General features: G+C 41.6%; 1 long non-coding RNA gene across 3 annotated transcripts in view; it reads right to left on the bottom strand.

Moving 5' to 3' along the window:
* LOC119816155 overlaps nt 1-22,406 on the bottom strand; it is a 129,414-nt gene that overhangs the window by 43,691 nt on the left and 63,317 nt on the right. Inside the window, exons 2-3 of one of the 3 annotated variants that reach the window (XR_005285688.2) lie at nt 10,441-10,475; nt 2,819-2,941 (exon numbers count right to left, since the gene is read on the bottom strand). This is a non-coding gene — a long non-coding RNA (uncharacterized LOC119816155). Of the gene's footprint in view, nt 1-2,818; nt 2,942-3,571; nt 3,810-10,440; nt 10,476-22,406 lie in introns of those variants that run through there. The other 2 variants (XR_005285690.2, XR_005285689.2) reach the window with 2 other exon arrangements.

Consider the following 22,406-nt stretch of genomic DNA (forward strand, 5'->3'; position numbering starts at 1 on the left):
TGGTGGCGCATGCCTTTAATCCCAGCACTCGGGAGGCAGAGGTAGGCAGATCTCTGTGAGTTCAAGGCCAGCCTGGTCTACAAGAGCTAGTTCCAGGACAGGCTCCAAAGCTACAGAGAAACCCTGCCTTGAAAAAAAAAGAATTCTGCTCTCAATGTTTCCCTCTCTATTTTCATTTTACCCATGTTTCACTATCTGTCTTGCTTTAGGTGCCCTTCCCAATGTGCCCTTTCTAGTCCTTCCTGTCTTGTTCACTTGTGCTGGCTAAAGTCAAATGTTTTAGATGGTTATCTTATAAATAATATAAATTTATCCCTCAATTCTAGAGGCTACAAGGTCCAATATCTAGGCACCAGCAGGTTCAGGTCTAGTGAAGCTCTGATTTCTACTTCCTAGATAATACCTTTAATGCATATCTTCACATGGTAGAAAGTCAAATTGCCGAGGTGCCTGGATATCTCCAGTCCTCTGCTATCTCCAAATCCTTGTTATTAGTGCTCCACCTCTTTTGAAGCAGTTACCTCTGTGTTGGTTACGTTTTCTATTGGTGCATTAAGGCATACAACAAAGGAGATGTGAAATAGTGAGAGTTTATAGATCCAGATGGGTAAGAGTCCATCATAATGGGGAGACATAAGAGCAAGCTGTAGGGATGGCAGGAGGCAGCTACGAGATCAAATCTCTACCACAAGTCAATTTAGACAGGGTGAACTGGAACCTCTCAAAGCCTACTCCCAGTGCCGTACTTCCCCAGTGAGGCTGTGCATCCCATAACTTCTCCAAACAGCAGCAACAACTGATAACTAACTGCTCAAATGCCCAAGCATATGGGGGGCATTTCTCATCCCAACCACCACCACCTCTTATTGTTTTGTTTTGTTTTTGATTATTGGCCTATGTCTGTGTTTGAGTGAGTTTATAGGCACTATATGTATGCAGCAGCCTTCAGAGGCCAGAAAATGGTGTTAGATGATCTAAAATAGAGTTTCCAGCAGTTGTGACCATGTGGGTGCTGAGAACCAAATCCAGGCTATCTACAAAAGCAGGAAGTGCCATTAACTGCTAAGCCTTCTGTCCAGCCTCTAAACTCCTAATAACAACTTTGGTCATTTGGATATTAAGTGTCCTCCATAGGCTCATGTGCTTGAATACTTGGCCCACAGCTGATCTTGGACTCCCATTTAGGAAGGTTGTAGAAACTTTAGGAGGCTAGGCCTCACTGGAGGAAGTGGATCACTGGGGGCAGGCCTTGAGGTTTTGTAGCCTAACTTCATCTCTTGTCCACTCTCTGCCTTCTGGCTGTGTTGGTTTGAATAAGAATAACCCCCTTAGGTGTACTTGTTTGAATGTTTGGTTGCAGTTTGTAGAACTGTTTGAGAAGGATTAGGAGGCGTGGCCTTGTTGGAGCAGATGTGTCACTAAGGGTAGACTTTGAGATTTCAAAAGCCCATATCATTACCAGTTATCTCTCTCTGCTGCATGCTCATGGATAAATGTATAAGTTTTCCCCTACTACTCTAGCACCATACCTGCCTGCCTGCTGCCATGTTCCCTGCCATGATAGTCATGGACTCTACTACTTTCTGGAAATGTGATCCCCAAATAAAATGCTTTCTTTTGGAATTTGCCTTAGGCATGTTGTCTCTTCGCAGTGGTAAAAAAGTAACTAAGCTAATGACTGTGGATGCAATGTGACCAGATGCCTTTGCCTCCTGTTGCCATGCCTTTCCCACCATGACAGATTTCAGTCCCTTGAACTGCAAGGCAAAGTAAGACCTTCTTCCCTCAGCTTCTCAAAATAAACTGCTTCTTGTCAGGTATTTTGCCATGGCAACAAGAAAAGAAACAAATAGAGATAATTAGAAGTTTCAGTATGTGAATTTCAGAAAGAACTCAAGATAGTCAAACTAAGTGCCACCTGCTCCAATGCTCATCCTCATTCTTTGAACAATCCATGGCCCTACTGCCCATTTCTTTAGAATGCTAGATGTCTGCCAAACACATCTATGATCATCTATCAAGTCTACCTGCTTGAACATAGAACTAGCAACTCCCACAAAATACATGAAGCTGTTAAAGATGAAAGGAATAGTGTCATACCACTTTCATTTTGCAGGTGAAAACACAGGAAACCAGAAAGAACGTGAAGGGTAGCCCCTGTTGCACAGGAGCTTGGTAGGTAGGAACTGATGTTCCAAACTCCCAGATTCAAACCCCTGTACAAGAACTCCACCATCCCTCATGTACAGTGTGGAAATGCTACCTGGATCCAAGTCTCTGTTCCTTGACAAACTTTGCTAATTATCAGGTGTATGGTTACAAAGAAAGCCAGATGGCCTTCACCAGCTAATTTCTAACCTTTCAAACAAGGGCTGGACTTGTGTTCTTTAGGTTCACTTCCACTTCCAAATTAATCTGAAATGATGGCTATCCTTCCAGCTGAGAGTAAGCATCTATTTCCTCCTTCCTTTAGCTCCCTCTTAATGACATTTAAATTGGATTTATATGGTAGCAGCGGCTTCTGGTTTGCTGAGTGACATAATCATTTCCACCACTGCTGCCCATCAGTAACTCTCACTCCTTGGGTGGGCCCTGCCATAAGCTGAGGAAGACTGGTGTCTAACTGTGCCTCTGGACTTAATGAGACACAACGTTCCCCTAGGAAATCTATCCTAATGCCCTTCAGAACAGCAAGACCTGGACTCAGATGGTGAGCTGGGCAGACTTGAATGCCAAGGAGAAGTTGAATGTTACCATTTACCAGAGACCGTTCAGAACTTGCTACTTAAGCTTGTCTTCAACTGAAATTAATACTTACTGGCTTTCAGAGGCTTCCAGACGAGATCCTGCCACAGGCCCTCCTGCAGAGGTTTCCCAAGGGGCTGAGTTTATCTCACCCAGGAGATCAGAAAGAGCAATATGCTTCCTTTATCATATGGATCTAGACAGAAAAATGTCAGAAATAAATGCCAAGAGGTTTCCAATATGGGCCAAATTATTAACTTTAGAAAATATTTAAACCATGATTCATCCATAGCTGAACACACACACTGGCTGATTTTTGACACTGTGACCAGACATGACTTTCTGTATTAACCACTGCATTAATTCACTGCAAAAAGAAGCAAGAATAGCACAAATCTATACAACCCATCATTTCAGTCATTCCCTCACTGAGAAATATTAAATTGTTTCCATTTTTGACACTATAAAAATTCCATTCCTTGTAAATATATCCTTATGTCCTGTTTCCTCAAAAGAAATTTCTGGAAGGAGAATGATTAAATCAAATGTTTATTCTGAATGGTTTTACCAATTCATACTCCCTAACAGAGATGAGTTGTCTAGCTTTTAATAACAATTATCACAGTTTTAACAGCAGGACATTTGCTATGAGATAATAATATGTTCAACATTTTAGGATCATTATTTCACTTAATCCTCTTTAAAATCCTGGGAGGTGGTTACTAATATCTGCATTTTTCAACTGAAAAATAATCTTAGTGAAATTAAATGGTATGCCAACCTCCCTCATCAGAAAGAAAAAGGTGAACGTGATCATTTGGCCTACCAGGATCCCAGTAGAGGCAGATCACTAGGGGTGGGCCTTTGAGGGTTATAACCCGGTCCTGATTCTGGTCCAGTTCTCTGATTGCTGGTCTGCCCATGTGTGGGGAGCTTCCCCATATGACCCCAACAACAGCAGGTAGAAAGGAGCTGGATGTGAGGAAAAGTGCTGGTGCATCTCAGTAGCTGTCTGTTCTGATGGTCAGAGTCTTGCTTCGTTATTAAACATGCCTGAGGCTGCAGCTAGGGTGACCTTAACATATCAGAAGCTAAGTTACCAGGGTATCTTTCCGCCACGCCCATTAATAGACTTGACCTCATTATACCACTTGTACTGTTGTCTTGACCCCTCTCCACCTCTTATAAATGTTTTCTAGAGGTTCATGGGTAGAAATATCCCCAAAAAAGAAAATCTAGTCCACCATGATTGGGGAGGGAAGTCCCCTTACTGCATGAACACCCACAGTCCTCATCAATGTTCATGAAATCTTTAAAATTTACAGCATAGTTTCCACTGGGCTGACCCGTGCTTGGGCTTCCTCTCCAGTCCTTTGTAATATTTGCTTCCTTTAGTTTCGCTAAATGAACTTCTGCTCAGGTAATGTCTTTGGATTTAATTCTTGCCTTCAAAAAGATGAGATCCAAAAGATCCCCAAAAACCAGGACAGAAGAATTGCTTGGCCACCACATCTTCCCTGCCATGTGGCCTGAACCTCATGAAATTATGAGAAAGAAAAAAATCAAACAATAAATCAATAAATAAAACTCTTTCTCCCTGAAGTTGTGTCTGTCAGGTATTTTGTCACAAGGGTCAGAAAAAGTAGCCAATGCTCTAGCCATTTTGTGGAAAGGAAAGGGAACAAGCAACAAACATTTCCTCAGATTACAGGTGACAGTATCACTAAAGCTAAAAATGATGTATTGTGTCACCAACTCTAAGAACACAGCACCAAGCAAGAATTTCTCATTTGTGTGGTGGTGGCAGAGCAGGCACAGGAGGAGGGTTTGTCTTTGTACTGGGAATCACCCATTTACCTGGCTTTGGTGTGAGGGATGGATAATTCCATGTTGAGAAGCTTAACTTAGGATAAAAGAAGTCGCATATCCACACAGACACCACCGAGCAACGCTCCTAGCTGCAGGCTCACAGAGCTCCACAGGATGGTGCGGCTGCTTGGTTTATCCCACTCTGGAGATCAAGTCAGCAGAGACTCTGCTGAGCTGAAGCCTAAGGAGTAACTAAGAGCTGATTTCCTCTTTCAGGTTTTGAAGTTCAAAATATAGAAATAGGATATAAGGAAAAGTCCATCAGCTTCTCCCAGCACCTGCTCTGCTTTTGCTTGTTTTGACTAAGTAAACAAATGAGAAAAGGACCATTCCCTGTTCTAGCCACTGCCACCCAAATGTTTGCCCTCCCACACACACACACACACAGAGAGAGAAAGTGTTGAGACAGCAATTTTAGGGCTGACTTTGATGGGCCCCCTGGTGGCAGCTTCTTCTGATTATAAGGTGCCACTCACCAGAGCCAGGGGACAGATAAAACGTACACTCTTGTAGGACTCATGTGCGATTCTCCCTGGGTCTCTCTGGCTCACAGTGAGAGTTTGTTTGGATCACTCAATATCCACTATAAAACCGTATAAAAATTTTAGTGTGGCTGCTTTAATCAAAGTCCAAAGGGAATGTCACTAATAAGCAAATATGAGTAAAGGAATGTGTGGTTCAAATCTTTCAAAGGCTTTCCAACTAAAAGAAGGGCATAGCCAATTAGGATGATCTTGAAGACGCTAGAGAAAACAGTTTATAGGACAATGTGTGAAAAACTTCGCTGAAAGAATGTCAAAAGTTGTTTCTATCCATTGGCTTAATTGGCCCTGCAGGGAAGGAACCACACTTCCCACAAACCATCCTAGGCTGAGCACCTGGCGCTTCTGCCTTTTTTAAGAGGACCTGGGAGCTCTGGCTGCTCCGAGACTCAAGGATGGGCCAGCTAAAGCCCTGCTCAGTCCTGGCCCTGCAGTTAACCTGAATAAATCCAGATAACCACTTCATTTCCCCTAAGGGGATAAAGGTGGCCTACCCAGCCAGCCTCTGGCTGCTGTAGCTCAGAAATACAATGTTTTCAGGAGGGCCATGAGCAGAGGCAGATAAGGATAACCAGGCTCTTTTCTCCAGACACCAGATATGGTGTAACTGGGATTCAAAAAAAGACGAATCTAATACAGTATTTCAAAAGGCCAGCCCATTCAAGTCTCTCTGAAGAAAAGGTTACTGTTCCCATATTAATACCCATTTTATCTTGCAAATAATTTGTCAGAAAACATGATTTTTAAAAGCATAATCGATTTGTGTTATCAGTTATTGTATATGAGCCACAGCTACTTCTGATTTTAAAACAAATCATTTTTCTTGTCAGAATACAGAATTGCTGTAGGTTTTGATAAATTGTTCTATAATTGCTTGGAAATTATAAATATATCTGAATTTAATTATGGAAATCTTTATCCAAAATTATATCAAGTATGAATACTGTGACTAAATTCTAATTACCGAGAGAAGATAATTACATGCAAAACAAATAGAGCTAATCAAAATCATTAACAGAACTTGTTAATCAATCACTTAAATCCCATTTTGTCATCCAGAAAAGTCTAAGAGTATATGGAGCAGGGGAGAAGGGCATTAATTCAAAGAACGCCTCTGAGAGGCTGATAAAGGGGTGACAATTTCCATAGCAGAATATTTGCCAAAGAAAATTAGAGGTGAAACTCTGTTGCTGGCATGCTAATTTCCGAAACACCATAAATAAAGCAGTCGTTTCCTGATGTTTCTCTAAGATGCTTCTAGCAAAGTTGACCTATTTATAGCTTCTAATGGCCATCACGCCAACCAAGTGGCTGAGACAGAGAAATCGGATCTAAACCCTTTTGCGTTTCCTTTCCTTGGAGGAAATGGATTTTAGTATTAAAAATCAGCTCTTCAGCTAGTTCCTTATTGACCCCTTCTCAGTAAACTTGAGACACGCACATGCACACAGGGGGACAGGGCAAGGGGCACAGGAAGAACCTTTAGCTCAAGGGACACAGACCTGCTTTTCCACACTGTGAACTAATCCTATTTAGGCTGTTTTTGAAAAGTGAAATTCTGTGAGTAAAGTAAACAAAATACAAGTGTCCAAAAGCAAAGACTGAGAATTAAGGCACACAATAGGTGCCTGAGAATTGAGGCACACAGGAGGTGAGTTCTGGTAAACAGTAGGCAGAACAGAAAAAAAAAGAAGAAAGCTGGAAGAAAATATACTTTCAGCTGTGATAATTCGTCATGGAGGAAGAAAAGCATGGGAGAAATGTTCCCATGGGGAAATAATGAAAAAATTAGTTCCCAGGGAAGAAGCTATAAGTGCGAGACTAGGAAGGATTTCAGTTTCCTATATCTAAAGATGACTTTTCAGATGTGGCTTACAATTTTACCACTTGGTAGGCTGGGTCAAGAGGATTTTGATATCAAGACTATATAACAAGACTTTGTGTCAAAAAAATTAAAAATCACACACACAAACACATGCACACACAAAAACTGAGTATCGGAATGCCCTGTGGTGAGCTAACTGTAACATCAGAAGATGCCAAGGAGAGGGAGACTTAGGGATTTCACCAGGACTGGGTGGGAAGGAAGCTGACCTCACTGCACCTTCACAGCTGCAACTTTTCTCCCTGTCCTACTAGAACAAGGAGTGCCTTTTGCAAAAGAACCAAAAGAAGCCAACTCCACCTGGCATTTTAGTCCAGCAAGCTCTCCCTCTCTGTCAGCACAGTGTCAAAAACAGCCAGTTAAAATGGAAGAGTTCAATCAAACACTCGGCTTCCTAACACAATCCAAACAACCAAATTCCAGCAAAAAATACTGCCTAGTTCACCAAATAGCAAGCAGGTCTCAAAGTGAAAGCCAAATACAAACTATAAGAGCCAACACATGACAGTTGTCGGCATTACTGGCACTTAGGCGTCACCACATCTGGCTATTGGCAAATGTTTAAAGCACCCAAAATAAAAGTGCCTCGAAGTACAGATTTGAAAAACATAAATCCAATTAAAAATACAAAAAACTTAAACAAGAAAAACAAAGATTCCATAAACAAGCTAGATGATGCAAGAAGTCAATTGAAAACTCTAAACTGAAAAACAAGCAAACTAAAAGGCTTAGGGGGGCTCATTATCACAGGGAAGGGACACACAGTTAGCAAGCGGGCAGACAGAACTGTAGACACTCCCCAGTCTGTAGAGCATAGCCAATGAATGAAGCCCTATGTTGATGTGGGAGAGTCTTCTGTTTGAGTTGATTTCATTGGCTAATAAAGAAACTGCCTGGCCCATTTGATAGACCGCCCCTTAGGTGGGTGGAGTAGACAGAACAGGAAGGAGGAAGTGAGGTAGATGGCTCAGTCAGATGCCACTCCTCACCTAAGTTAGTCAGACTGCAGTGCCTCTCCTCAGAGAGAAGCCAGACGCGATGAAGCTCCAGCCCAAGATGGACGTACGCTAGAATCTACCTGGTAAGGCACCACTTTGTGGTGCTACACAGATTATTAGATATGGGTTAGTCAAGATGTGAGTAAGAGGCTGGAAATAATGGGCCAGGCAGTATTTAAAAGAATACAGTTTCCGTGTAATTATTTCGGGTAAAGCTACTCAGGTACCGAGGGAGCCGGGCAGAAATGCAGCCCGCAGCTCCCAACACTACAGAATGGCGCCAACGTGGATAACTGAATCCACAGAAAACCTGAGAAAGCTTGGGAAAGAATAGAGCAAAGCATGGCTTCTTGGTAGCAGCAATTTCTCGGGTCTGAACGTGTGCTTTTCGGTTTTCAGCCATAGCAGAAAAAAAAAAAGCTGTGCTGTTTTAAAATGCCGGCTTTCTGGGCCGTCCTGCCAGGGCAAACTCTGACTCTTTCAAGCAGGCGGTCCTGACTGTTGTTTGACACTGTTGCAGCTTGCTTGCTGGCAAGGACCTTGAAATGCCATAGAGTTGTGGCGATAAACATGGCTCCTGCGGGTACCTCCACCATGAGGCTAGAAAGCTAAAGCATGGGCTGGATCCAGCCGCCAAAGTTACGGCTTTAGTTCTACCGATTTTGGTGGGTAAATTAAAGACTTATGTGGTCACAAAAAGAAAGATATACAGTAAAAGAAAGATTCAAAGTTGAAGAAAATGTCTAAATGGTTTACAATGTATTAAAAGTATATGCAGGCTGGTTAAAGTTCTTAAAAGTAAAAAAGAAAAAGAAAAAAGGAAGTAGTTTGTTGTGGTGGTACACACCTTTAATCCCAACACTTGGGAGGCAAGGTAGATTGACCTCTGTTACTTCAAGGTGTGGTAGCACACACCTTTAATCCGAATGCCTGGGAGGCAGAGACAGACAGATCTCTGTGAGTTCAAGGTGTGGTAGTACACACCTTTAATCCCAGAACTTGGAAGGCAGAGGCTGACGGATCTCTGAGAGTTCAAGGACAGCCTGGTCTGCAGAGTTATTCCAGGACAAAGATATACAAAGAACTTATCAAAAAATAAAAGTAAAAATAAACGAAATAGAGGTTAAAATAAAGCCGTACAAAGATGGAAAATATACGGAGAATCTTGATACTGTATGCTATTATGCTCTCTTTGAATTGTTTGAATGCTGAGGAAAAAGCAATAGCTGCTAAAAGATATTTGTTTACAAATGCTGCTGAACTAATCCAAGATAGATATTTTGAAAATACCTTGACTTCAGAATTTAGATCTAAGGATATGATGCTTTGGAAAGGAGTTTCTTTTGTTTTTACAGAAAATGAGACCGTGTGGATTGCTTCTATCCCAATATGGTATGATAGACCACGCCCTCCTGAAAGGTTGCTGTGAACACCTTCAGAAAATTACTTCACCCAACTGATGACTGAGATGAACCTGGCACACGTTACACCATGAAGATCTGATTAACAGCGCCCCCATTCAGCAAGAAGCAGTTTGGAGAGAAATAACTACATCCATATTCCCAAATATTGTTTATAAATGTTCTTTTACATTTAAAGGGGGAGATGATATAGATATGAATAATTTACATTGGTATAAATTTTGTCTTATTGATAGAAATTTAAGGTCTATTTTGTTATATGTATATGTATTTCTAATAACGATTAAGGTATTGTGATTGTGTAGTTCATTTAAAAATGTAATGTATAATTAGGAAATATAGGTTGCTAATGAATAATCATTGATAATAGTTAAGCTTGTAGTCATGTTAGTTAGATTTTCTAGATATATAGAGATATATTTCAGTTAGATAGGCATACTTCATATCTTCCAAAGACTACAGAATATTGCATTTTAAATGTCTTAATAACTTAGGGTTTTTCATGACACTGTGTGGTGATATTTCATTTGTATTTTAATTAATAAGGCTTTCCTGAAGATCAGAGAGTAAAACAGCCTCACTGGTCAGCCTTACAGACCAGGCAGTAGTGATGCATACCTTTAATCCAAGCCTTCAAGAGGAATATAACATGGGAGGAGACAGATCTCAGGCACAGTCTCATTCTGAGGATTCCTGGAGGCAGGATCACCATTTTGGACTAAGATAGAGGTTAAAAACCACTGGTCAGCTGTTTCTCTTTTCTGACCTTCAGGTTGAACCCCAATTTCTGTCTCTGGGTGTTTTGATTAATTATGCTATAGCCCTGGAACCAGGAGAATAAATAAAAAAGCACAAATAATGACATCAGCATTTCAGAGGAAGAGGGGGAAGGTAAGGGCTAAAGAGTACTGGAAGAATTTGAAAGGCAACATAAACTTCAAATTTGAGAAGCTGAGTAGACAAGAATATAGCATGATTACCTGAAAAGTTCTGAAAATAAGTCTTGAAAACATCCCTGAAAAAAAAAAGATAGCAGAAAATAATTCAGATGATAGCAGACTTTATATCAGATACCATGGAAACTTGGATGACATGGTAACATTTTGTTTTCAATTGCTTCAAGAGAAGAATTTGTGGATTTATGATCTTAGATCAAAAAAAAAATCCTCAGGAATGAAGGAAAGCAAGACCTTCTCAGACTGGGGGGAGATAGACACACACACAGAGAGAGAGAGAGAGAGAGAGAGAGAGAGAGAGAGAGAGAGAGAGAGAGAGAATTTCTCACCAAACTGATGGGAATATAGGCACTATGTACTGAAAGTTCAAGCAGGGATTTCCCCTCACTAGCAGCTGTTTTATGCATCTGCATTACCTGCTTTTTTTCTGAAGACCATAGAGCACAGGGATCATCACAGAAGAGAGGCCAGAAAGGTTGTAAGATCCAAGGGAGTAGATGTGCAGCCAAACAGAATTTGCTGCGATGAATCACAGTATAGTGCACCAACTCACTGTAGCAGGAACTGCAAGCACAAGACCTACACAAGGTAAACCAGTCAAAATCCCAGTATGTATGGGGAGGGATCATGAAGTTCCACCAGAAGCTGAGGGGCTGCTGCAATGGACACTGCCCAATGGAAGACAGATTTCTTCAGGGATGTAAAGGCCCTGAAGGTCTACTCATGCTTAGGGGGATGGTCTCACAATAGACTCAGCAGATTTGGGGATAGGGGGAGAAAGGGAAACAGAAAGGGTAGAGGGGAAGGAAGGAAGCAGGGAGGGAGGGAAAGAGAGAAGGAATGCAGGAGAGGGAGATGGAGAGAAGGCAAGAGATGGGGTGAGGAGAAGAATTGAGTAGGTGAATTTGATCAAAACACATTATATGTGTGATTCCCCTCTGTATGCTGTGAATATGTTTTATTACCATTGGTTAATAAAGAAGCTGCTTTGGGTCTATGGCAGCAAAGAATAGAGCAAGGTGAGAATTCCAAGCAGAGAAGAGGAGAAAAGAAGGCAGAATCAGAGAGACGCCATGTAGTTGCCAAAGGAGAAAGATGCAAGCCATCAACTAGAACCTTACTGTTAAGTCACAACCTTGTGATGATTCACAGTATAATGTAAATGGTTTGATATAAAATGTAAGAGTTAGTTAATAATAAGGCTGAGCAGCATTTTAATTAATATAGTTTCTTTTTTGAGTTTGCAATGTGTTTTTTTTATATAACTTTCAAGTTTATTGATTTTTTTTCTTATGGTTTATTTTTTTATATTTAAAAATTTCCATCTCCTCCTCCCCCCTCCCTCCCCTCCTCCTCCCCCTTCCCTCCCCTCCTTCTCCCCCTTCCCTCCCCTCCCCTCCACCCATACCTCCCCTCCCTCCCTCTCAAGGCCAAGGAGCCATCAGGGTTCCCCACTCTATGCTAAGACCAAGGTCCTCCCAACTCCCCCCAGGTCCAGGAAGGTGATCGACCAAGCTGAGAAGGCTCCCACAGAGCCCGTCCATGCAGAAGAATCAGAGCCCAGCGCCATTGTCCTTTGCTTCTCAGTCAGCCCCCGCTGTTGGCCACATTCAGAGAGACAGGTTTGGTCGCATGATCCATCAGTCCCATTCCAACTGGAGTTGGTGATCTCCCATTAGTTCTGTCCCACCGTCTCCATGAGTGAACGCACCCCTCACGTTCCTGACTTTCTCCCTCATGTTCTCGCTCCTTCTGCTCCTCATCAGGACCTTGGGAGCTCAGTCCAGTGCTCCAATGTGGGGTAATATAGTTTCTTTATGATTATTTCAGGTCTTGGAGACTGGGAATGAACAAGCAGCCTCAAACTACATATGTGTGTATGAATTAAGTCAAATATTTAAAAGACCCCTCTATGGGCTCCAATGTGACTCATTCTTCCCTGGTACCATTCTCCTCAAGAGCCCAGGCCCAGCTAGGCAATCAGATAAGCAACTACCAGTCAAAGTAGTAATCCCTTACTCTGGCTTCATCGATGGTCCTCCCAGACACCTAAAGTATCAGAAAGAACAATGAAAGCTCCAACAGAGGAGTGAGGAGGAGGAGTGTTTGAGAACTGGAAGGTGGCACAGTCAACTACCCCGAAGCTGTACCTCAGAGCTGTGTGCCCACAAGGCAATCGCTCAGAGTGTGCCTCCAGGGAGGACAACCTTACTTACCTCTGAGAAGAAATTTCTGGGTAAAGTCCAATTTGCTGGCAGATACTTAGAATTTAATGTTGTTGTTGTACAAATATTATTAAATCAGCGTGAGTTAAGAACCAGAACATTTTCATTTGCCATTATCTTGAGCCATTTGTATAATGTGACTCATCCGTCTCTTTCACCAAAGTTAGATGAAGCTGCAGATAATTCCACTCCCTGAATCTCAGTCCACCTGGACTGGAATTCAGGTTCTGCAGAATTTCTCCATTATCACAAATTCTTTTTTGGCTGATGTCACTATCATCTGTCATATAACCAGCAGTATTAATATAAAAAATGACTCAGATTTGAGGAATTTGTGAAAATAACACAAAGAGCAAGAAGAATTATTGAACGCATAGGTATGTAGCTATTATTTTGTTTAATGCATAAAATACTGGAGGACAAATAGGTCTTACAGTTCCACTTCAGAACTGAAGGAAAAAGAACTCAGATTTGGTAAGTAATAAAACCAGGCTTTACATTCAGGTCTCTCTGACACGATATGCTTTCCTTTACATCCCAGTCCATGTGCAATCGGAGGCTAGAACTAAGAACATGAAAAGTGTTTCTCAAATAATAATGTCCAAGAGACAAAAACATGGAGTCAAGATACATCTTTGAGACATCTCATAGTGCCTTAGGTGACTGCGTGGGAGACCTGTCTGAAAGTGAAGATTAGATTAGAGCAGCATGCTTTTGAGATCCATTTCTACTTCTGTCTGCTATTGTATGCCTCCTGGAAATCATCCACATGAGAAGAGCCACGCCTCCCTGTTCACAACGTCTCATGTCCATCAAACCCAAGAAATGTGGTGAGCATCAAAGCAGCACACCCAGAGAGCTGGGCAGATTGAGGACACCAACTTCTTGATCACTTTTCTGTCCAAGACAACATGGGAAAATTGTTAACAGCACTCCACTTGGTGGGAGAAAAATTACTAGCTGGGCATTTTTCTTGGACAACTTTCTAGTATTCCCAATCCAAAGAAGGAAGAAAGGAAGGAAGGAAGAACAGAAGGAAGGAAGGAAACAGATGTGCCCAGAAATAATTTGTATTTTGTCTGTGGCCACAATTTTCTGCATGCACTGTATATTCTTCATCTTGTATCAGTCTTATTAGCTTGGTATCAAAGGAGAAATAGAACTCCAGACAGTATTTCACTGTGTGTTCGGTTACATGGCATACATGACTCCTTAATCTTAAACAATGTGCCATTTCCATCATTAAGAAAAGACAATAAGGCTTAATAGCAAAAGCCATATGCCTGAAACCACAATTTGTGTCTTTCCTCACCAAATTTGAGCAGATGGCTGCAGGCCTACTGAGATGATTCAGATTGAGTGCATGATTCTGAGTCACTTCCTAAGACAAGCAGAAGGGGTTACAGCTAGTCATCTTAGGATCCAGATATTCTCATGGGATCTAGAAGGCCCCAGGAATTGCGTTCTAGAGGCCTTTTATGCACAAGATCAAAACCAGAGATCAGGATTCAGGTTCACTAGCTCTTTTCAAGGTTGTGACTCTTCATTTGACAGCTAGAAAGGAAGGATGGTATTGAAAACACTGTCTCGTATATCCTGCTTCCTGGTGTCCTGTGAGCATGTGTTTGTTGAGAGCCCAAGTCAGTGGTGTTCGTTCTGCCTACATGAGAATGATGATGTGGGATGCAGGGTCACGGGAAAGATGAGCCTCACCTTGGCAAACACCACATCAGGGCTTCTGTGTATCTGTTATAGCTCCTTTGAAGTGTGAGAACCCCAGTAGTGTCCATGTGGCTTGACTGAAAGGTGGCATGTCTTTGTACTAGAATAGAGTGGGACACGGGCACAGGTCACCTGTGTGGTGCCTCCTGGGTATCAGAGAGAAATGTATCAGGTCACCAATTGGGAGGTTCTGCTGGTAAGGAGAGGTTTCTGTGAGGAACCTAGGAGGTGTGCGCTAGAATAGAAATCCGCCGTGCTTCCACTGAGTGCCCCTGAGATATTTAAGGAGTATGTCAAACAGAGAAATTGGGGAACCTAGAAGAGTTTGTCTGAACAGGGGAGAGAAATATCACTGGGTACTGTTGTCATCACTTTGATTTTAACCACTGAGGTTGCCTAGGAAACCCAGATTACAGCCTGCTGTGCTGAAACCTGAGATAATGGGAAGATTCAGCTACAAGCAGACCTCGGAGAAAGAGGAAGGAGGTAGACGGCATAGCCAGCTATGAAGTCCAGGGTTATTTATCCCAGTACCCTTTCAATGTGAAGTGATATAATTAAACAGTTCATTGTGATTTTTTTCTCCTTAAGGAAAAAGAAATGTACCTCCCCAGAGGTTCTGATGTTTTCAAATCTAAAAATGCTACGCACTTTCTCCTTTAAAAGACACTATGAACTATCTACTTTCCTGCTGTCACTCCAAAAGGTCAACAAAATTAATAGCACAATATTGGATTTGCACACCTCTACCCTTCTCACTAACACCTTGGACACCACGTGTCTCATTTTTCATTTCCTTTCTCCAATCTACACCCCCTTCTCTCTCTACTCACCCACTCTTTCTTTCTCTGTGCTCGGATCAGATAGCAGAGCCCTGCACATGGTATGTAAACACTGAACCATATCTCCAGCCCTCTGTTTTTTTATGCCACTCCACTCCTGCCTCCACCGATTCCAGGGAACATCCACTCCTATACATCAATAATAATCAAGAAGCTAGTTCCTGTGATGGGTAATCTTGAGGAATTTTAGTGATTAGATCATCTAAGGTATGGTGATCCACCCTAAATCTGGGCCACACTCCATGGTGACAACCCACACAGAATGAGGTAGAAGAAGGAAGCTTTGGCTTTTTGCCTACTTGCCCTCATTCTTGCTGGCAAGTTCATCTATCCTGTTGCTGAGGCTTCCTGTGCTGGCAGTAGAATAGACTGAAGACCAGCAGCTCTCTAGGAATTCTCTGGGACTCCAGGACTAGATTGGGACTGCCAGAACATCTAGTCTGGGAAACTAAACAACCTGCTCCTTGGTCTTTCTGTAGGGAGACAGCCACTGTTTGACTAATTGGACCACAGACTGTAAGTCACTCTAAGAAACCCTATATACACACTTTTTTTCATTTGATCGGTTCTGTTCCTGTAGAGAACCCAAACTGATACCATTCCCAATGGAATACTCCCCTTCTTCTAGTGAACAACATGCATAGCTGTGAATTCAATAAGATACAGGAAAACCCAACAGTATAGAAAGAGCAGTGTTTAATTCTTTTTATTGAGCTATACATTTTTCTTCACTCCCCTCCTTTCCACCCCTCTCCACTAATTCTCTTTCCCATGACTCCCACACTCTTAATTTACTCAGGAGATCTTATTCTTTTTCTCCTTCCTGTGTATATCCCTATGTCTGTCTCAGGGTCCTCTTTGTTGTCTAGGTTCACTGGGATTGTGAATTGTAGGCTGATTTTTCTTTGCTTTATGTTTAAAAGCCACTTATGAGTGAGTCTGAATTATATTTATCTTTCTGGATCTGGGTTATCTTACTCAATATACTTTTTTTTCTAGATCCATCCATTTGCCTGCAAATTTTAAGATGTCATTATTTTTCCCACTGTGTAATATTCTATTGTATAAATCTACCACATTTTCTTTAGTTAAGGGGCATCTAGGTTGTTTCCAGGTTCTGGTTATTACAAATGTTGCTATAAACTTGGTTGAGCACATGTCCTTGTGGTATGATTGTGCATCCTTTGGGTATATACCCAAAAATGATATTGTTGGGTCTTGAAGTAGATTGTTTCCTAATTTTCTGAGAAATCGCCATATTGATTTCCAAAGTGACTATACCAGTTTGCACTCCCTCCAGCAATGGATGAGTGTTCTCCTTTACCCCACATCCTCTCCAGAAATGCATATGTGCTCATAGTTAAAAATGCCATGTCACCCAGTCCCACAATCATTCAGTCCCAAATAAACACACAGGGGTTTCTATTAATTAATAAACTGTTCGGCAGCTCAGGCTCATTATTAACTCTTAAAACTTAAATTAACTCATAATTCTTGTCTATCTTTAGCCATGTGACTTGGTAACTTTTCTCAGTAAAGCATTCTCATTTAGCATCCTCTATGTCTGGCTGGTGACTGACTCTCTACCTTTCCTCTTCCCAGAATTCTTAGTCTGGTTGCCCTGCCTATACTTCCTATCTTGTTACTGAATCAGCATTTTATTAAACCAAAATGAGTGACAAATCTTTACAGTGTGCAAGAGCATTATCCCACAGCATTTCCCTTTAAAAAAATTAAATTTAGTCTCCTTTGTTTACCTTTTTTTCTGACCATTATCCATAACAACTTGTAACCAACACACTAAACAAAGACAAACATCCATATTCCATTTTGGGGAATGTGGGCATAATTTTCTAGGCTACTTCCTGCTGATTGGGGGTAATGGTAATCTTTTGGGGACCCAAAGAAAATTTGGGATTATAGCCAAGTCCTTCCTAGAGTATTCTGTAAGGTTTGATCAACTCAACCAGCAGTCTTGAACCTGTTCTGGATGCAGAACTCAGAAGAAACTATAACAGAGGTACTCTGAAATGTTGGATCATCTGGGTTATCTGTTTCCATTGGGAATTTTTCAAATGTCTATCTCAATCAAACCTTATTTTTTTAACCAAGAATGAATAGCATTTATAATCAAATGTCTTTTAGCAGCTGTTGCTCAGTAGTCAAACAGTTCAAAGGCAGCACAATAAGATACAGTATCCAGACTATCTGTGTATTTTCTATCTTTATATGGCTTTTTAAAAACTCCATTTCTTTTATTTTTATTTTTTAATTTTTGGTTGCTCTGTGTATCTTTAGCTATCCTGGAACTCACTCTGGAGACCAGGCTGGCCTCAAAGTCACAGAGATTCATTTGCCCCTGCCTCTCAAGTGCTGGAATTAAAAGTGTGTGCCACCACACCCGACTACTCTATTTCTTTCTTAAAGTACTTTCTCTACCCTATTTATTTTCTCTCTCAAGCCTATGTATATTTTTAAACATGCTATAAACTGTTTATAAGTTATTTTATGTCTGAATATGTCTTTATATATCTCTATCTTTTTGACTACATGAGTCTTTAATCTGCTAGACAGCATGGTTAGGATTAAAATTTAAGTTGTAAGAGCTAGTTAATAATAAGCCTTAGCTAATAGGCCAAACAGTTTATACTTAATATAAGCCTCCATGTTTATTTGGGACTGAAGGGCTGTGAATCTGGAGGACAGAAACTTCCAACTACAATGGGGTCTCCCACATAACAAATCAAGAAAAATGATCCACAGACTTGACCACAGGCCAAGCTGATGGGACATTTTCTCAACTGAGGTTCCCTCTTCCAAAATGAGTCTAGTGGTTTCAAGTTGACATAAAATTAACTAGCAAAATTTCTATAAGAATTTAGTGTCATTATTACCCTCACAAAGATAAGCGAGCACCAGAAAGCCAGAAAACCCAAGGCTTAAGATGAGAATAGCTTGGCAGATGGAGATGAGGCCCTTCCCTCTACTCTGCTAAACCCCACGGTATCTGTGGTACTGGTGTGATGGATATGCCATTCGCAGTGGTTGGCAGTGGGCACACAGTCATTTCATTGATTGGGATCCTGTCTCTAGCTGGCCAGGAGGGAAGGCCAATAAGGGCAGGGAGATAACAGAACAAGTGGGGTCCATGTTTTCCAAAGAGCTGCTTCTGGGAGAAGAGCAGCTGATGACATCCTACGCTTCTAAGTAAGGCTACTGGGAAATACAGCTTTTGTTTTAAAGATAGCATCATTTGTCTTGTCTGCAATGGAAAAGCCTCTTTCAGAAAATATGATTCCAGCAGAATCTAATGTCAGAAAAAGACAAATGAAACAAGATTCACAGATGGCTTAATCAACAAGAAAGTCACTCAAAAGTACCACATTACGATAACATGCACTATGAGCCACTATGTAGATACTGAGAGTTCAGTAAAACAGAAAAAAAAAACATATTAAATCTTGTAAAATAGTATCAGAGAGAAAAAGAAAGACAGTAAGATCCTAACATGATCACCCCAAAGACCACAGGGGAGATAATTCGACAGTCGCTAAAATATATATACTTACAGAAACCACAGTTAGTATTCTAGCTCTGTCATCTTAATCATGGGCAGGCATTTGGGGTACCAAGAGCATGATTCCCTCTGTGTGACAACTAAAATTCTGAACAAACAGGGTGGAGGGATAGCATGAATACTTTAAAAACCAACATTGCAACCAGTATTTTTAAGACACAAGGAAAGATCTGCTCATGAAACAAGAACAGAATCCTCCTCAAGAGGTGCAGATACAGAACAAACATTCTTCTTAGCATTAAAAGCATGGTGACTAAATTGAAAAAAACAACATAAGTGTCCAAAATCCCCAAGATCTAGGGCAAAGTTAAAGAGGACAACTAAAACAAAAAGGAAATTAAGAGCAAAAATCCAGGAAGTTCAATGTCATAGTTCTACAGAATCTCAGAGTAACCATCTGCCGCATGACTTTTTCTGAGAAAATGCCTCTATTAACCATAAGCAGATAACAAACCCAAAACAAAATGGCTCCATCCAGGTGTAGATCAATTAAGCTGTGAGTTCAGTTTGGGTTACCACAAGAACATGAGTAAGAAACTAGTTACAGGAATGTGTCCAACTTATAGGCAGCTACAAGAGGAAATAGTTTCCCCACCAGCAAGTCCTACAGCTTCCACAAGCTCATGGAGGGGGGGAACTCCATGGGCCTTGAGAGCTCCCTTCCCCTTCAACAAGGGGATGTTAGAAGATCCAGCTTTGGAAAGGTCTAATCCCAGTAATCACAGTTCCTCTGACATCAGGATTGCAACAGCCATGCACATCATGCCTCAAGGATATTTTCACACTATCATATGTATTTAACCAAAGTTGTCACCAGGACTGCAGGGAAGCTCAGTGGGTTAAGGGCTTGCTGTAAGAGCATGAGAAATGGAACTAGATCCCCAGCACCCACGTAAATGTCAGTCACATCTAACCTCAGGGCTAGAGTATGAGGGTGGAGAATGAGGCAGACAGAGACTAGGGACTTGCTAAGCAGCCAATACAGGCAATATAGTGAGCTCTGCATTTAGTAAGAAACCCTGTCTCAAAATGTAGATTGGAGAACTATAGAGGAAAATACCCTAAGTTGACCTCTAGCATCTAAATGTGCAGGCACTGGTAAGTATCCCCCCGCAACACATACATGCATATACACACATACACACACAAACATATATATATAATATATATATATATATATAATTTTAGATAAATAAATAAAACTTGTAAGAGAACTACACTGGAAAGATGAGAAAGGAGATATCCATCCACTGGAAACAATGGAGAAAGCTAACTTCATGGTAAGAGTCCAGCACTCATCATCTAGAATGGGAGGATCAAGAGCACAGCTGCATAGCATTAGAATATTGGAGAGCTGCAAATGCCAAAAGGAATTTGAGTGTTCAAAGTGGCTGTCTTGAAGCTTAGGGCAAGAGATGAGAAAAGACAAATCAGGAGAGTGCTACATTTCATATTAAAAATTTACTAATATTTTCACTTTGTAAGCTACATGCTTGATAGTTTTTTATTTTAAATGTATTTTAGGAACTGGGATGTAGCTCCATGGTATAGCACATGCCCCTGTGTACATAGCTCTGGGTTACATCCACTATTTTGCACACACACACACAGATACACACACACACACAGACACACACACACACACCAATAATATAAAAACAAAAAATGAACTTCTAAATAAAAGCAGATAAGAAAAACTGGGAATCAACCTATCTCAGGATCCAGCAATTCCACTCTTGGGAATATACCCAAGAGATGCCTAATCATACTACAAAAGCATTTGTTCAACTATGTTCATAGCAGCACTATTTGTAATAGCCAGAACCTGAAAACAACCTAGGTGCCCCTCAATGGAAGAATGGATAAAGAAAGTGTGGCACACTTTAGATTTCTACTCAGTGGTTAAAAAAAATCTTGAATTTTGCATGCAAATGGATGGAATTAGAAAACTCTCTACTGAGGGAGATAACCCAGACCCAAAAAGATGAATATGGTATGTACTCACTCATAAGTGGATTCTAGCCATAAATAAAGGACATTGAACCTATAGCTCGTGGTCCTAGAGAAGCTAAATAAGAAAGTGAACCCAAAGAAAAACATGTATAGATCCACCTGGAAATTGGAAGTAGACAAAATCGCCAGGCAAAAGTTGGGAGCATAGGGGGGAGGGGTAAGGGAGAGGGGAAGAGAGAAGGAAGAAGGGGAGGATTGGGGAGAGCTTGGGGGGTTGGGATGGTTGAGATGAAGGAAGGGCAGATATAGGAGCAGGGAAGAAGATATCTTAATTAAGGGAGTCATTTTAGAGTTGGCAAGAGACTTGGCTCTAGAGGGGTTCCCAGGTATCCAAGGGGATGTCCCCAGCTAGGTCCCATAGCCACACTGATGAATATCTTGAATATCACCATAGAACCTTCATCCAGCGATGGATGGAGATAGAGACAGAGACCCACATGGGAGCACTGGACTGAGCTCCCAAGGTCCAGTTGAAGAGCAGAAAGAGGGAAAAGATGAGCAAGGAAGTCAGGACCGCGAGGGGTATGTCTACCCACTGAGACAGTATGACTGATCTAAGGGGAGCTCACCAAAGCTAGCTGGACTGGGACTGAACGAGCATGTGATCAAACTGGACTCTGAATGTGGCTGACAATGGGGGCTGACTGAGAAGCTAATGATAATGGCGCTGGGATTTGATTCTACTGCATGTACTGGCTTTTTGGGATCTTAGTCTGTTTGGATGCACACCTTTCTAGGCCTGGATGGAGTGGGGAGGGCCTTGGACTTCCCACAGGGCAGGGTACCCTGCCCTCTCTTAGAACTGGAGGGGGAGGAGGGAGGATGAGTGGGCGAGTGGGAAGGAAATGGGAGGAGGGGAGGAGGTGGAAATTTTGAATGGTATTATTTATAAAGCAGAAAGATTAAAAAAACTAAAGCAGATAAGATCTCAGGCGATTAATTCCAATATTTTAAAAGACACTCGATCCTTGCCTTGCTGGCTGAGGTGAGGTAGGTGCAGACCACAACAGCTGCATGAACTGGCCTTTTCCCTAAACATCTGGCCTTAACTTCTCCAGTCAGTAGTCTTACCGGTCAGTGCTCTCATCTCAATGCTCCAGAATGTCATGTAGCAAGCCTGTTACTCACTCCCATTATTTCTCTGCATCAGAGTGCCAGCAGCCACCCTCCACCAAGGAATAAGAAGATATTATATCATCTGGGAGAAGGCTCAGTGGGTAAGAGCTCTTCCTGAGCGCTCGTGAAGATCTGAGTTCAGATCTCCAACACCCATGTGTAGTAACACAAATCCCTGTAACTCCAGCACTGAGACTGGGGGAGCCTTGCAGAGACAGGAGAGGCTGTGTAGCCTGCTCACTGTCGGCCTGGACCTAGGCTCAGTGAGATAGCCTGACTCAAGGAAATGAGGCAGAGTGTCATAGGTTAGGGCACCAACATCCTTCTTTGTCACCACAAGAGCACACCACCCCACACAAATATTATCAGTATTTACACATAATATGTATACACATATAATATATGGAACCATTATCACTGCGGATAAGAGAGCTACAAGTGCATTAACATTTTCAGAATTTTTTTGTTGGGATTTTACTTGGTCCTGCAACAGTG

The sequence above is a fragment of the Arvicola amphibius genome, chromosome 6 (assembly GCF_903992535.2).
Source record: "Arvicola amphibius chromosome 6, mArvAmp1.2, whole genome shotgun sequence".
NCBI lineage: Eukaryota > Metazoa > Chordata > Mammalia > Rodentia > Cricetidae > Arvicola > Arvicola amphibius.